We start from the raw sequence: 16,028 nt of genomic DNA on the forward strand, positions 1-16,028 counted from the left end.
GTCAGAGTCTGTGACAGGATTACATCACCGTGTCCTGTCAGAGTCTGTGACAGGATTACATCACCGTGTCCTGTCAGAGTCTGTGATATGATTACATCACCATGTCAGGTCAGAGTCTGTGACAGTATTACATCACCGTGTCAGATCAGAGTCTGTGAGAGCATTTCACCGGGTCAGATCAGAGTCTGTGAAAGGATTTCAGCGTGTCCTGTCAGAGCCTGTGGCAGGATTACATCACCGTGTCCTGACAGAGCCTGCGATATGATTACATCACCGTGTCAGGTCAGAGTCGTCAGGATCTGTGACAGGATTATATCACCGTGTCAGGTCAGAGGTTGTGACAGGATTATATCACAGTGTCATGTCAGAGTCTGTGACAGGATACATTACCATCTCAGGTCAGAGTTTGTGACAGGATTACATCACCGTGTCAGGTCAGGGTCTGTGACAGGATTACATCACCGTGTCCTGACAGAGCCTGTGATATGATTACATCACAGTGTCAGGTCAGAGTGTGTGACAGGATTACATCACCGTGTCCTGTCAGAGCCTGTGACAGGATTACATCACCGTCTCAGGTCAGAGTTTCTGACAGGATTACATCACCGTGTCAGGTCAGAGTCTCTGACAGGATTACATCACCGTGTCAGGTCAGAGTCTGTGAAGGATTACATCACCGTGTCCCGTCAGGATCTGTGAAAGAATTACATCACCGTATCCTGTCAGAGTCTGTGACAGGATTACATCACCGTGTCAGGTCAGAGTCTGTGACAGGATTACAACACCGTGTCCTGTCAGAGCCTGTGGCAGGATTACATCACAGTGTCAGGTCAGAGTCTGTGACAGGATTACATCACCGTGTCAGGTCAGAGTCTGTGACAGTATTACATCACCGTGTCAGATCAGAGTCTGTGAGAGCATTTCACCGTGTCAGGTCAGAGTCTCTGACAGGATTACAACACCATGTCAGATCAGAGTCTGTGAGAGCATTTCACCGGGTCAGGTCAGAGTCTGTGAAAGGATTTCATCGTGTCCTGTCAGAGGATTACATCACCGTGTCCTGTCAGAGCCTGTGGCAGGATTACATCACCGTGTCAGGTCAGAGTCTGTGACAGGATTACATCACCGTGTCATGACAGAGCCTGCGATATGATTACATCACCGTTTCATGTCAGAGTCTGTGACAGGATTACGTCACCGTGTCCTGTCAGAGTATGTCACAGGATTACATCACCGTGTCAGGTCAGAGTCTGTGACAGGATTACATCACCGTGTCCTGTCAGAGCCTGTGACAGGATTACATCACCGTGTCCAGTCAGAGCCTGTGACAGGATTACATCACCGTGTTCTATCAGATCCTGTGACAGGATTACATCACCATGTCAGGTCTAAGTCTGTGACAGGATATCCGGTTTCTTGTCAGAGTCTGTGACAGGATTACACCAACGTGTCCTGTCAGAGTCTGTGACAGGATTACATCACCGTGTCCTGTCCGAGTCTGTGACAGGATTACATCACCATGTCAGGTCAGAGTCTGTGACAGGATTACATCACCGTGTCCTGTCAGAGTCTGTGACAGGATTACATCATTGTGCCTTGTCAGAGTCTGTGACAGGATTAAATCACAGTGTCATGTCAGAGTCTGTTATGGGATTACAGCACCGTGTCTTTTACAGAGTCTGAAACAGGATTACATCACCGTGTCAGGTCAGAGACTGAGACAGGATTACATCACCGTTTCCTGTCAGAGCCTGTGACAGGATTACATCACCGTGCCAGGACAGAGTCAGTGACAAGATTCCATTACCGTGTCCTGTCAGAGCCTGTGACAGGATTACATCACCGTTTCCTGTCAGAGCCTGTGACCGGATTACATCACTGTGTCAGGTCAGAGTCTGTGACAGGATTGCATCACCGTGTCAGGTCAGAGTCTGTGACAGGATTACATCAGCGTGAACTGTCAGAGTGTGTGACAGGATTACATCACCGTGTCCTGTCAGAGTCTGTGACAGGATTACATCACCGTGACCTGTCAGAGTGTGTGACAGGATTACATCACCGTATCCTGTCAGAGTCTGTGACAGGATTTCACCATGTCAGGTCAGAGTCTGCGAAAGGATTTCACCATTTCCTGTCAGAGCCTGTGACAGGATTACATCACTGTGTCCTGTCAGAGCCTGTGACAGGATTACATCACCGTCTCAGGTCAGAGTCAGTGACAGGAGTACATCACCCTGTCCTGACAGAGCCTGAGATATGATTACATCACCGTGTCAGGTCAGAGTCTGTGACAGGATTAAATCACCGTGTCAGGTCAGAGTCTGTGACAGGATTACAACACCGTGTCCTGTCAGAGCCTGTGACAGGATTACATCACCGTGTCAGGTCAGAGTCTGTGACAGGATTACATCACCGTGTCAGGTCAGAGTCTGTGACAGTATTACATCACCGTGTCAGATCAGAGTCTGTGAGAGCATTTCACCGTGTCATATCAGAGTCTGTGACAGGATATCACCGTATCCTGTCAGAGCCTGTGACAGGATTACATCACCATGTCAGGTCAGAGCCTGTGACAGGATTACATCACCCTGACCTGTCTGAGTCTGTGAAAGGATTACATCACCATCTCAGGTCAGAGTCTGTGACAGGATTACATCATCGTGTCAGGTCAGAGTCTGTGACAGGATTACATCACCATGTCCTGTCAGAGTATGTCACAGGATTACATCACCGTGTCAGGTCAGAGTCTGTGACAGGATTACATCACCGTGTCAGGTCAGAGTCTGTGACAGGATTACATCACCGTGTCCAGTCAGAGCCTGTGACAGGATTACATCACCGTGTTCTATCAGATCCTGTGACAGGATTACATCACCATGTCAGGTCTAAGTCTGTGACAGGATATCGCGGTATCTTGTCAGAGTCTGTGACAGGATTACACCAACGTGTCCTGTCAGAGTCTGTGACAGGATTACATCACCGTGTCCTGTCCTAGTCTGTGACAGGATTACATCACCATGTCAGGTCAGAGTCTGTGACAGGATTACATCACCGTGTCCTGTCAGAGTCTGTGACAGGATTACATCATTGTGCCTTGTCAGAGTCTGTGACAGGATTAAATCACCGTGTCATGTCAGAGTCTGTTATGGGATTACACCACCGTGTCTTTTACAGAGTCTGAAACAGGATTACATCACCGTGTCAGGTCAGAGACTGAGACAGGATTACATCACCGTTTCCTGTCAGAGCCTGTGACAGGATTACATCACCGTGTCAGGTCAGAGACTGTGACAGGGTTACATCACCGTGTCCTGACACAGACTGTGATATGATTACATCACCGTGTCAGGTCAGAGTCTGTGACAGTATTACATCACCGTGTCAGATCAGAGTCTGTGAGAGCATTTCACCGGGTCAGGTCAGAGTCTGTGAAAGGATTTCACCGTGTCCTGTCAGAGGATTACATCACCGTGTCCTGTCAGAGCCTGTGGCAGGATTACATCACCATGTCAGGTCAGAGTCTGTGACAGGATTACATCACCGTGTCAGATCAGAGTCTGTGAGAGCATTTCACCGGGTCAGGTCAGAGTCTGTGAAAGGATTTCACCGTGTCCTGTCAGAGGATTACATCACCGTGTCCTGTCAGAGCCTGTGGCAGGATTACATCACCATGTCAGGTCAGAGTCTGTGACAGGATTATATCACCGTGTCCTGTCAGAGTCTGTGAAAGGATTACATCACCGTGTCATGTCAGAGTTTGTGACAGGATTATATCACCATTTCATGTCAGAGTCTGTGACAGGATTACGTCACTGTGTCCTGTCAGAGTATGTCACAGGATTACATCACCGTGTCAGGTCAGAGTCTGTGACAGGATTACATCACTGTGTCCTGTCAGAGCCTGTGACAGGATTACATCACCGTGTCCTGTCAGAGCCTGTGACAGCATTACATCACCGTGTCCTATCAGATCCTGTGACAGGATTACATCACCATGTCAGGTCAGAGTCTGTGACAGGATATCACGGTATCTTGTCAGAGTCTGTGACAGGATTACACCAACGTGTCCTGTCAGAGTCTGTGACAGGATTACATCACCGTGTCCTGAGGATTACATCACCATGTCAGGTCAGAGTCTGTGACAGGATTACATCACCGTGTCCTGTCAGAGTCTGTGAAAGGATTACATCATTGTGCCCTGTCAGAGTCTGCGACAGGTTTAAATCACCGTGTCATGTCAGAGTCTTTTATGGGATTACAGCACCGTGTCTTTTACAGAGTCTGAAACAGGATTACATCACCGTGTAAGGTCAGAGACTGAGACAGGATAACATCACCGTTTCCTGTCAGAGCCTGTGACAGGATTACATCAGCGTGACCTGTCAGAGTGTGTGACACGATTACATCACTGTGTCAGGTCAGAGTCTGTGACAGGATTACATCACCGTGTCAGGTCAGAGGCTGTGACAGGATTATATCACCGTGTCATGTCAGAGTCTGTGACAGGATTACATTACCATCTCAGGTCAGAGTTTGTGACAGGATTACATCACCGTGTCAGGTCAGGGTCTGTGACAGGATTACATCACCGTGTGCTGTCATAGCCTGTGACAGGATTACATCACTGTGTCCTGTCAGAGCCTGTGACAGGATTACATCACCATCTCAGGTCAGAGTCTGTGAAGGATTACATCACCGTGTCCTGTCAGGATCTGTGAAAGGATTACATCACCGTGTCCTGTCAGAGTCTGTGACAGGATTAAATCACCGTGTCAGGTCAGAGTCTGTGACAGGATTACAACACCGTGTCCTGTCAGAGCCTGTGGCAGGATTACATCACCGTGTCAGGTCAGAGACTGTGACAGAGTTACATCACCGTGTCCTGACACAGCCTGTGATATGATTACATCACCGTGTCAGGTCAGAGTCTGTGACAGTATTACATCACCGTGTCAGATCAGAGTCTGTGAGAGCATTTCACCGGGTCAGATCAGAGTCTGTGAAAGGATTTCACCGTGTCCTGTCAGAGCCTGCGATATGATTACATCACCGTGTCAGGTCAGAGTCTGTGACAGGATTACATCACCATGTCCTGTCAGAGCCTCTGACCGGATTACATCACCATGTCAGTTCAAAGTCTGTGACAGGATTACATCACCGTGTCCTGACAGAGCCTGTGATATGATTACATCACAGTGTCAGGTCAGAGTCTGTGACAGGATTGCATCACCGTGTCATGTCAGAGTGTGTGACAGGATTACATCACCGTATCCTGTCAGAGTCTGTGACAGGATTTCACCGTGTCAGGTCAGAGTCTGCGAAAGGATTTCACTATTTCCTGTCAGAGTCTGTGACAGGATTACATCACCATGTGCTGTCAGAGCCTGTGACAGGATTACATCACCGTCTCAGGTCAGAGTTTGTGACAGGATTACATCACCGTGTCAGGTCAGGGTCTGTGACAGGATTACATCACCGTTTCCTGTCAGAGCCTGTGACCGGATTACATCACTGTGTCATGTCAGAGTCTGTGACAGGATTGCATCACCGTGTCAGGTCAGAGTCTGTGACAGGATTACATCAGCGTGAACTGTCAGAGTGTGTGACAGGATTACATCACCGTGTCCTGTCAGAGTCTGTGACAGGATTACATCACCGTGACCTGTCAGAGTGTGTGACAGGATTACATCACCGTATCCTGTCAGAGTCTGTGACAGGATTTCACCATGTCAGGTCAGAGTCTGCAAAAGGATTTCACCATTTCCTGTCAGAGCCTGTGACAGGATTACATCACTGTGTCCTGTCAGAGCCTGTGACAGGATTACATCACCGTCTCAGGTCAGAGTCAGTGACAGGAGTACATCACCCTGTCCTGACAGAGCCTGAGATATGATTACATCACCGTGTCAGGTCAGAGTCTGTGAAGAATTACATCACCGTGTCCGGTCAGGATCTGTGAAAGGATTACATCACCGTGTCCTGTCAGAGTCTGTGACAGGATTAAATCACCGTGTCAGGTCAGAGTCTGTGACAGGATTACAACACCGTGTCCTGTCAGAGCCTGTGACAGGATTACATCACCGTGTCAGGTCAGAGTCTGTGACAGGATTACATCACCGTGTCCAGTCAGAGCCTGTGGCAGGATTACAACACCGTGTCCTGTCAGAGTCTGTGACAGGATTACATCACCGTGTCCTGTCAGAGTCTGTGACAGGATTACATCACCGTGTCCTGTCAGAGTCTGTGATATGATTACATCACCATGTCAGGTCAGAGTCTGTGACAGTATTACATCACCGTGTCAGATCAGAGTCTGTGAGAGCATTTCACCGGGTCAGATCAGAGTCTGTGAAAGGATTTCAGCGTGTCCTGTCAGAGCCTGTGGCAGGATTACATCACCGTGTCCTGACAGAGCCTGTGATATGATTACATCACCGTGTCAGGTCAGAGTCTGTGACAGGATTACATCACCGTGTCCTGTCAGAGCCTGTGACAGGATTACATCACCGTCTCAGGTCAGAGTTTCTGACAGGATTACATCACCGTGTCAGGTCAGAGTCTCTGACAGGATTACATCACCGTGTCAGGTCAGAGTCTGTGAAGGATTACATCACCGTGTCCCGTCAGGATCTGTGAAAGAATTACATCACCGTATCCTGTCAGAGTCTGTGACAGGATTACATCACCGTGTCAGGTCAGAGTCTGTGACAGGATTACAACACCGTGTCCTGTCAGAGCCTGTGGCAGGATTACATCACAGTGTCAGGTCAGAGTCTGTGACAGGATTACATCACCGTGTCAGGTCAGAGTCTGTGACAGTATTACATCACCGTGTCAGATCAGAGTCTGTGAGAGCATTTCACCGTGTCAGGTCAGAGTCTCTGACAGGATTACAACACCATGTCAGATCAGAGTCTGTGAGAGCATTTCACCGGGTCAGGTCAGAGTCTGTGAAAGGATTTCATCGTGTCCTGTCAGAGGATTACATCACCGTGTCCTGTCAGAGCCTGTGGCAGGATTACATCACCGTGTCAGGTCAGAGTCTGTGACAGGATTACATCACCGTGTCATGACAGAGCCTGCGATATGATTACATCACCGTTTCATGTCAGAGTCTGTGACAGGATTACGTCACCGTGTCCTGTCAGAGTATGTCACAGGATTACATCACCGTGTCAGGTCAGAGTCTGTGACAGGATTACATCACCGTGTCCTGTCAGAGCCTGTGACAGGATTACATCACCGTGTCCAGTCAGAGCCTGTGACAGGATTACATCACCGTGTTCTATCAGATCCTGTGACAGGATTACATCACCATGTCAGGTCTAAGTCTGTGACAGGATATCCGGTTTCTTGTCAGAGTCTGTGACAGGATTACACCAACGTGTCCTGTCAGAGTCTGTGACAGGATTACATCACCGTGTCCTGTCCGAGTCTGTGACAGGATTACATCACCATGTCAGGTCAGAGTCTGTGACAGGATTACATCACCGTGTCCTGTCAGAGTCTGTGACAGGATTACATCATTGTGCCTTGTCAGAGTCTGTGACAGGATTAAATCACAGTGTCATGTCAGAGTCTGTTATGGGATTACAGCACCGTGTCTTTTACAGAGTCTGAAACAGGATTACATCACCGTGTCAGGTCAGAGACTGAGACAGGATTACATCACCGTTTCCTGTCAGAGCCTGTGACAGGATTACATCACCGTGCCAGGACAGAGTCAGTGACAAGATTCCATTACCGTGTCCTGTCAGAGCCTGTGACAGGATTACATCACCGTTTCCTGTCAGAGCCTGTGACCGGATTACATCACTGTGTCAGGTCAGAGTCTGTGACAGGATTGCATCACCGTGTCAGGTCAGAGTCTGTGACAGGATTACATCAGCGTGAACTGTCAGAGTGTGTGACAGGATTACATCACCGTGTCCTGTCAGAGTCTGTGACAGGATTACATCACCGTGACCTGTCAGAGTGTGTGACAGGATTACATCACCGTATCCTGTCAGAGTCTGTGACAGGATTTCACCATGTCAGGTCAGAGTCTGCGAAAGGATTTCACCATTTCCTGTCAGAGCCTGTGACAGGATTACATCACTGTGTCCTGTCAGAGCCTGTGACAGGATTACATCACCGTCTCAGGTCAGAGTCAGTGACAGGAGTACATCACCCTGTCCTGACAGAGCCTGAGATATGATTACATCACCGTGTCAGGTCAGAGTCTGTGACAGGATTAAATCACCGTGTCAGGTCAGAGTCTGTGACAGGATTACAACACCGTGTCCTGTCAGAGCCTGTGACAGGATTACATCACCGTGTCAGGTCAGAGTCTGTGACAGGATTACATCACCGTGTCAGGTCAGAGTCTGTGACAGGATTACATCACCGTGTCCAGTCAGAGCCTGTGGCAGGATTACAACACCGTGTCCTGTCAGAGTCTGTGACAGGATTACATCACCGTGTCCTGTCAGAGTCTGTGACAGGATTACATCACCGTGTCCTGTCAGAGTCTGTGATATGATTACATCACCGTGTCAGGTCAGAGTCTGTGACAGTATTACATCACCGTGTCAGATCAGAGTCTGTGAGAGCATTTCACCGGGTCAGATCAGAGTCTGTGAAAGGATTTCAGCGTGTCCTGTCAGAGCCTGTGGCAGGATTACATCACCGTGTCCTGACAGAGCCTGCGATATGATTACATCACCGTGTCAGGTCAGAGTCGTCAGGATCTGTGACAGGATTACATCACCGTGTCAGGTCAGAGGTTGTGACAGGATTATATCACAGTGTCATGTCAGAGTCTGTGACAGGATACATTACCATCTCAGGTCAGAGTTTGTGACAGGATTACATCACCGTGTCAGGTCAGGGTCTGTGACAGGATTACATCACCGTGTCCTGACAGAGCCTGTGATATGATTACATCACAGTGTCAGGTCAGAGTCTGTGACAGGATTACATCACCGTCTCCTGTCAGAGCCTGTGACAGGATTACATCACCGTCTCAGGTCAGAGTTTCTGACAGGATTACATCACCGTGTCAGGTCAGAGTCTCTGACAGGATTACATCACCGTGTCAGGTCAGAGTCTGTGAAGGATTACATCACCGTGTCCCGTCAGGATCTGTGAAAGAATTACATCACCGTATCCTGTCAGAGTCTGTGACAGGATTACATCACCGTGTCAGGTCAGAGTCTGTGACAGGATTACAACACCGTGTCCTGTCAGAGCCTGTGGCAGGATTACATCACAGTGTCAGGTCAGAGTCTGTGACAGGATTACATCACCGTGTCAGGTCAGAGTCTGTGACAGTATTACATCACCGTGTCAGATCAGAGTCTGTGAGAGCATTTCACCGTGTCAGGTCAGAGTCTCTGACAGGATTACAGCACCATGTCAGATCAGAGTCTGTGAGAGCATTTCACCGGGTCAGGTCAGAGTCTGTGAAAGGATTTCATCGTGTCCTGTCAGAGGATTACATCACCGTGTCCTGTCAGAGCCTGTGGCAGGATTACATCACCGTGTCAGGTCAGAGTCTGTGACAGGATTACATCACCGTGTCATGACAGAGCCTGCGATATGATTACATCACCGTTTCATGTCAGAGTCTGTGACAGGATTACGTCACCGTGTCCTGTCAGAGTATGTCACAGGATTACATCACCGTGTCAGGTCAGAGTCTGTGACAGGATTACATCACCGTGTCCTGTCAGAGCCTGTGACAGGATTACATCACCGTGTCCAGTCAGAGCCTGTGACAGGATTACATCACCGTGTTCTATCAGATCCTGTGACAGGATTACATCACCATGTCAGGTCTAAGTCTGTGACAGGATATCGCGGTTTCTAGTCAGAGTCTGTGACAGGATTACACCAACGTGTCCTGTCAGAGTCTGTGACAGGATTACATCACCGTGTCCTGTCCGAGTCTGTGACAGGATTACATCACCATGTCAGGTCAGAGTCTGTGACAGGATTACATCACCGTGTCCTGTCAGAGTCTGTGACAGGATTACATCATTGTGCCTTGTCAGAGTCTGTGACAGGATTAAATCACAGTGTCATGTCAGAGTCTGTTATGGGATTACAGCACCGTTTCTTTTACAGAGTCTGAAACAGGATTACATCACCGTGTCAGGTCAGAGACTGAGACAGGATTACATCACCGTTTCCTGTCAGAGCCTGTGACAGGATTACATCACCGTGCCAGGACAGAGTCAGTGACAAGATTCCATTACCGTGTCCTGTCAGAGCCTGTGACAGGATTACATCAGCGTGTCAGGTCAGAGTCTGTGACAGGATTACATCACCGTGTCAGGTCAGAGGCTGTGACAGGATTATATCACCGTGTCATGTCAGAGTCTGTGACAGGATTACATTACCATCTCAGGTCAGAGTTTGTGACAGGATTACATCACCGTGTCAGGTCAGGGTCTGTGACAGGATTACATCACCGTGTCCTGTCAGAGCCTGTAACCGGATTACATCACCGTGTCTGGTCAGAGTCTGTGACAGGATTGCATCACCGTGTCCTGTCAGAGTCTGTGACAGGATTACATCACCGTGACCTGTCAGAATGTGTGACAGGATTACATCACCGTGTGCTGTCAGAGTCTGTGACAGGATTACATCACCGTCTCAGGTCAGAGTTTGTGACAGGATTACATCACCGTCTCAGGTCAGAGTCTGTGACAGGACTACATCACCTATCCTGTCAGACTCTGTGACGGGATTACATCACCGTGTCCCATCAGGATCTGTGACAGGATTACATCACCGTGTCAGGTCAGAGGTTGTGACAGGATTACATCACCGTGTCATGTCAGAGTCTGTGACAGGATTACATCACCGTGACCTGTCAGAGTGTTGGACAGGATTACATCACCGTGTCCTGTCATAGTCTGTGACAGGATTACATCACCGTGTCCTGTCAGTGTCTGTGACAGGATCACATCACTGTGTCCTGTCAGAGTCTGTGAGAGGATTACATCACCGTGTGCTGTCAGAGCCTGTGACAGGATTACATCACCGTCTCTGGTCAGAGTTTGTGACAGGATTACATCACCGTGTCCTGTCAGAGCCTGTGACAGGATTACATCACTGTGTCAGGTCAGAGTCTGAGAAAGGATTACATCACCGTGTCCAGTCAGAGTCTTGGACAGGATTACATCACCCTGTCAGGTCAGAGTCTGTGACAGGATTACATCACTGTGACAGGATTACATCACAGGATCTGTGACAGGATTAAATCACTGTTTCCTGTCAGAGTCTGTGACAGGATTACATCACCGTGTCAGGTCAGAGTATGTCACAGGATTACATCACCGTGTCAGGTCAGAGTCTGTGACAGGATTACATCACCGTGTCCTGTCAGAGTCTGTGACAGGATTACATCACCGTGTCAGGTCAGAGAGTCTGTGACAGGATTACATCACCGTGTCCTGTCAGAGCCTGTGACAGGATTACATCACCGTGTCAGGTCAGAGTCTGAGAGAGGATTACATCACCGTGTCCTGTCAGAGCCTTTGACAGGACTATGTCACCGTGTCAGGTCAGAGAGTCTGTGACAGGATTGCATCACCGTTCATGTCAGAGTCTGTGACAGGATTATATCACCGTGTCATGTCAGAGTCTGTAACAGGATTACATCACCCTGTCCTGTCAGAGACTGTGACAGGATTACATCACCATGTCAGGTCAGAGTCTGTGACAGGATTACATCACCGTGTCAGATCAGAGTCTGTGAGAGCATTTCACCAGGTCAGGTCAGAGTCTGTGAAAGGATTTCACCGTGTCGTGTCAGAGCCTGTGGCAGGATTACATCACCATGTCAGGTCAGAGTCTGTGACAGGATTACATCACCGTGTCCAGTCAGAGCCTGTGACAGGATTACATCACCGTGTTCTATCAGATCCTGTGACAGGATTACATCACCATGTCAGGTCTAAGTCTGTGACAGGATATCGCGGTATCTTGTCAGAGTCTGTGACAGGATTACACCAACGTGTCCTGTCAGAGTCTGTGACAGGATTACATCACCGTGTCCTGTCCTAGTCTGTGACAGGATTACATCACCATGTCAGGTCAGAGTCTGTGACAGGATTACATCACCGTGTCCTGTCAGAGTCTGTGACAGGATTACATCATTGTGCCTTGTCAGAGTCTGTGACAGGATTAAATCACCGTGTCATGTCAGAGTCTGTTATGGGATTACACCACCGTGTCTTTTACAGAGTCTGAAACAGGATTACATCACCGTGTCAGGTCAGAGACTGAGACAGGATTACATCACCGTTTCCTGTCAGAGCCTGTGACAGGATTACATCACCGTGTCAGGTCAGAGACTGTGACAGGGTTACATCACCGTGTCCTGACACAGACTGTGATATGATTACATCACCGTGTCAGGTCAGAGTCTGTGACAGTATTACATCACCGTGTCAGATCAGAGTCTGTGAGAGCATTTCACCGGGTCAGGTCAGAGTCTGTGAAAGGATTTCACCGTGTCCTGTCAGAGGATTACATCACCGTGTCCTGTCAGAGCCTGTGGCAGGATTACATCACCATGTCAGGTCAGAGTCTGTGACAGGATTACATCACCGTGTCAGATCAGAGTCTGTGAGAGCATTTCACCGGGTCAGGTCAGAGTCTGTGAAAGGATTTCACCGTGTCCTGTCAGAGGATTACATCACCATGTCCTGTCAGAGCCTGTGGCAGGATTACATCACCATGTCAGGTCAGAGTCTGTGACAGGATTATATCACCGTGTCCTGTCAGAGTCTGTGAAAGGATTACATCACCGTGTCATGTCAGAGTTTGTGACAGGATTATATCACCATTTCATGTCAGAGTCTGTGACAGGATTACGTCACTGTGTCCTGTCAGAGTATGTCACAGGATTACATCACCGTGTCAGGTCAGAGTCTGTGACAGGATTACATCACTGTGTCCTGTCAGAGCCTGTGACAGGATTACATCACCGTGTCCTGTCAGAGCCTGTGACAGCATTACATCACCGTGTCCTATCAGATCCTGTGACAGGATTACATCACCATGTCAGGTCAGAGTCTGTGACAGGATATCACGGTATCTTGTCAGAGTCTGTGACAGGATTACACCAACGTGTCCTGTCAGAGTCTGTGACAGGATTACATCACCGTGTCCTGAGGATTACATCACCATGTCAGGTCAGAGTCTGTGACAGGATTACATCACCGTGTCCTGTCAGAGTCTGTGAAAGGATTACATCATTGTGCCCTGTCAGAGTCTGCGACAGGTTTAAATCACCGTGTCATGTCAGAGTCTTTTATGGGATTACAGCACCGTGTCTTTTACAGAGTCTGAAACAGGATTACATCACCGTGTAAGGTCAGAGACTGAGACAGGATAACATCACCGTTTCCTGTCAGAGCCTGTGACAGGATTACATCAGCGTGACCTGTCAGAGTGTGTGACACGATTACATCACTGTGCTCAGGTCAGAGTCTGTGACAGGATTACATCACCGTGTCAGGTCAGAGGCTGTGACAGGATTATATCACCGTGTCATGTCAGAGTCTGTGACAGGATTACATTACCATCTCAGGTCAGAGTTTGTGACAGGATTACATCACCGTGTCAGGTCAGGGTCTGTGACAGGATTACATCACCGTGTGCTGTCATAGCCTGTGACAGGATTACATCACTGTGTCCTGTCAGAGCCTGTGACAGGATTACATCACCATCTCAGGTCAGAGTCTGTGAAGGATTACATCACCGTGTCCTGTCAGGATCTGTGAAAGGATTACATCACCGTGTCCTGTCAGAGTCTGTGACAGGATTAAATCACCGTGTCAGGTCAGAGTCTGTGACAGGATTACAACACCGTGTCCTGTCAGAGCCTGTGGCAGGATTACATCACCGTGTCAGGTCAGAGACTGTGACAGAGTTACATCACCGTGTCCTGACACAGCCTGTGATATGATTACATCACCGTGTCAGGTCAGAGTCTGTGACAGTATTACATCACCGTGTCAGATCAGAGTCTGTGAGAGCATTTCACCGGGTCAGATCAGAGTCTGTGAAAGGATTTCACCGTGTCCTGTCAGAGCCTGCGATATGATTACATCACCGTGTCAGGTCAGAGTCTGTGACAGGATTACATCACCATGTCCTGTCAGAGCCTCTGACCGGATTACATCACCATGTCAGTTCAAAGTCTGTGACAGGATTACATCACCGTGTCCTGACAGAGCCTGTGATATGATTACATCACAGTGTCAGGTCAGAGTCTGTGACAGGATTGCATCACCGTGTCATGTCAGAGTGTGTGACAGGATTACATCACCGTATCCTGTCAGAGTCTGTGACAGGATTTCACCGTGTCAGGTCAGAGTCTGCGAAAGGATTTCACTATTTCCTGTCAGAGTCTGTGACAGGATTACATCACCATGTGCTGTCAGAGCCTGTGACAGGATTACATCACCGTCTCAGGTCAGAGTTTGTGACAGGATTACATCACCGTGTCAGGTCAGGGTCTGTGACAGGATTACATCACCGTTTCCTGTCAGAGCCTGTGACCGGATTACATCACTGTGTCATGTCAGAGTCTGTGACAGGATTGCATCACCGTGTCAGGTCAGAGTCTGTGACAGGATTACATCAGCGTGAACTGTCAGAGTGTGTGACAGGATTACATCACCGTGTCCTGTCAGAGTCTGTGACAGGATTACATCACCGTGACCTGTCAGAGTGTGTGACAGGATTACATCACCGTATCCTGTCAGAGTCTGTGACAGGATTTCACCATGTCAGGTCAGAGTCTGCAAAAGGATTTCACCATTTCCTGTCAGAGCCTGTGACAGGATTACATCACTGTGTCCTGTCAGAGCCTGTGACAGGATTACATCACCGTCTCAGGTCAGAGTCAGTGACAGGAGTACATCACCCTGTCCTGACAGAGCCTGAGATATGATTACATCACCGTGTCAGGTCAGAGTCTGTGAAGAATTACATCACCGTGTCCGGTCAGGATCTGTGAAAGGATTACATCACCGTGTCCTGTCAGAGTCTGTGACAGGATTAAATCACCGTGTCAGGTCAGAGTCTGTGACAGGATTACAACACCGTGTCCTGTCAGAGCCTGTGACAGGATTACATCACCGTGTCAGGTCAGAGTCTGTGACAGGATTACATCACCGTGTCCAGTCAGAGCCTGTGGCAGGATTACAACACCGTGTCCTGTCAGAGTCTGTGACAGGATTACATCACCGTGTCCTGTCAGAGTCTGTGACAGGATTACATCACCGTGTCCTGTCAGAGTCTGTGATATGATTACATCACCATGTCAGGTCAGAGTCTGTGACAGTATTACATCACCGTGTCAGATCAGAGTCTGTGAGAGCATTTCACCGGGTCAGATCAGAGTCTGTGAAAGGATTTCAGCGTGTCCTGTCAGAGCCTGTGGCAGGATTACATCACCGTGTCCTGACAGAGCCTGTGATATGATTACATCACCGTGTCAGGTCAGAGTCTGTGACAGGATTACATCACCGTGTCCTGTCAGAGCCTGTGACAGGATTACATCACCGTCTCAGGTCAGAGTTTCTGACAGGATTACATCACCGTGTCAGGTCAGAGTCTCTGACAGGATTACATCACCGTGTCAGGTCAGAGTCTGTGACAGGATTACAACACCGTGTCCTGTCAGAGCCTGTGGCAGGATTACATCACAGTGTCAGGTCAGAGTCTGTGACAGGATTACATCACCGTGTCAGGTCAGAGTCTGTGACAGTATTACATCACCGTGTCAGATCAGAGTCTGTGAGAGCATTTCACCGTGTCAGGTCAGAGTCTCTGACAGGATTACAACACCATGTCAGATCAGAGTCTGTGAGAGCATTTCACCGGGTCAGGTCAGAGTCTGTGAAAGGATTTCATCGTGTCCTGTCAGAGGATTACATCACCGTGTCCTGTCAGAGCCTGTGGCAGGATTACATCACCGTGTCAGGTCAGAGTCTGTGACAGGATTACATCACCGTGTCATGACA

At 48.7% G+C, this 16,028-nt stretch overlaps 1 protein-coding gene across 1 annotated transcript in view; it reads left to right on the forward strand.

Annotated features, from left to right (window-relative positions):
* Positions 1 to 16,028, forward strand: part of LOC140203406 (uncharacterized) — a 136,222-nt gene that overhangs the window by 59,735 nt on the left and 60,459 nt on the right. The window lies entirely within an intron of this gene.

This window comes from Mobula birostris, chromosome 9, assembly GCF_030028105.1.
Source record: "Mobula birostris isolate sMobBir1 chromosome 9, sMobBir1.hap1, whole genome shotgun sequence".
NCBI classification, from domain to species: domain Eukaryota; kingdom Metazoa; phylum Chordata; class Chondrichthyes; order Myliobatiformes; family Myliobatidae; genus Mobula; species Mobula birostris.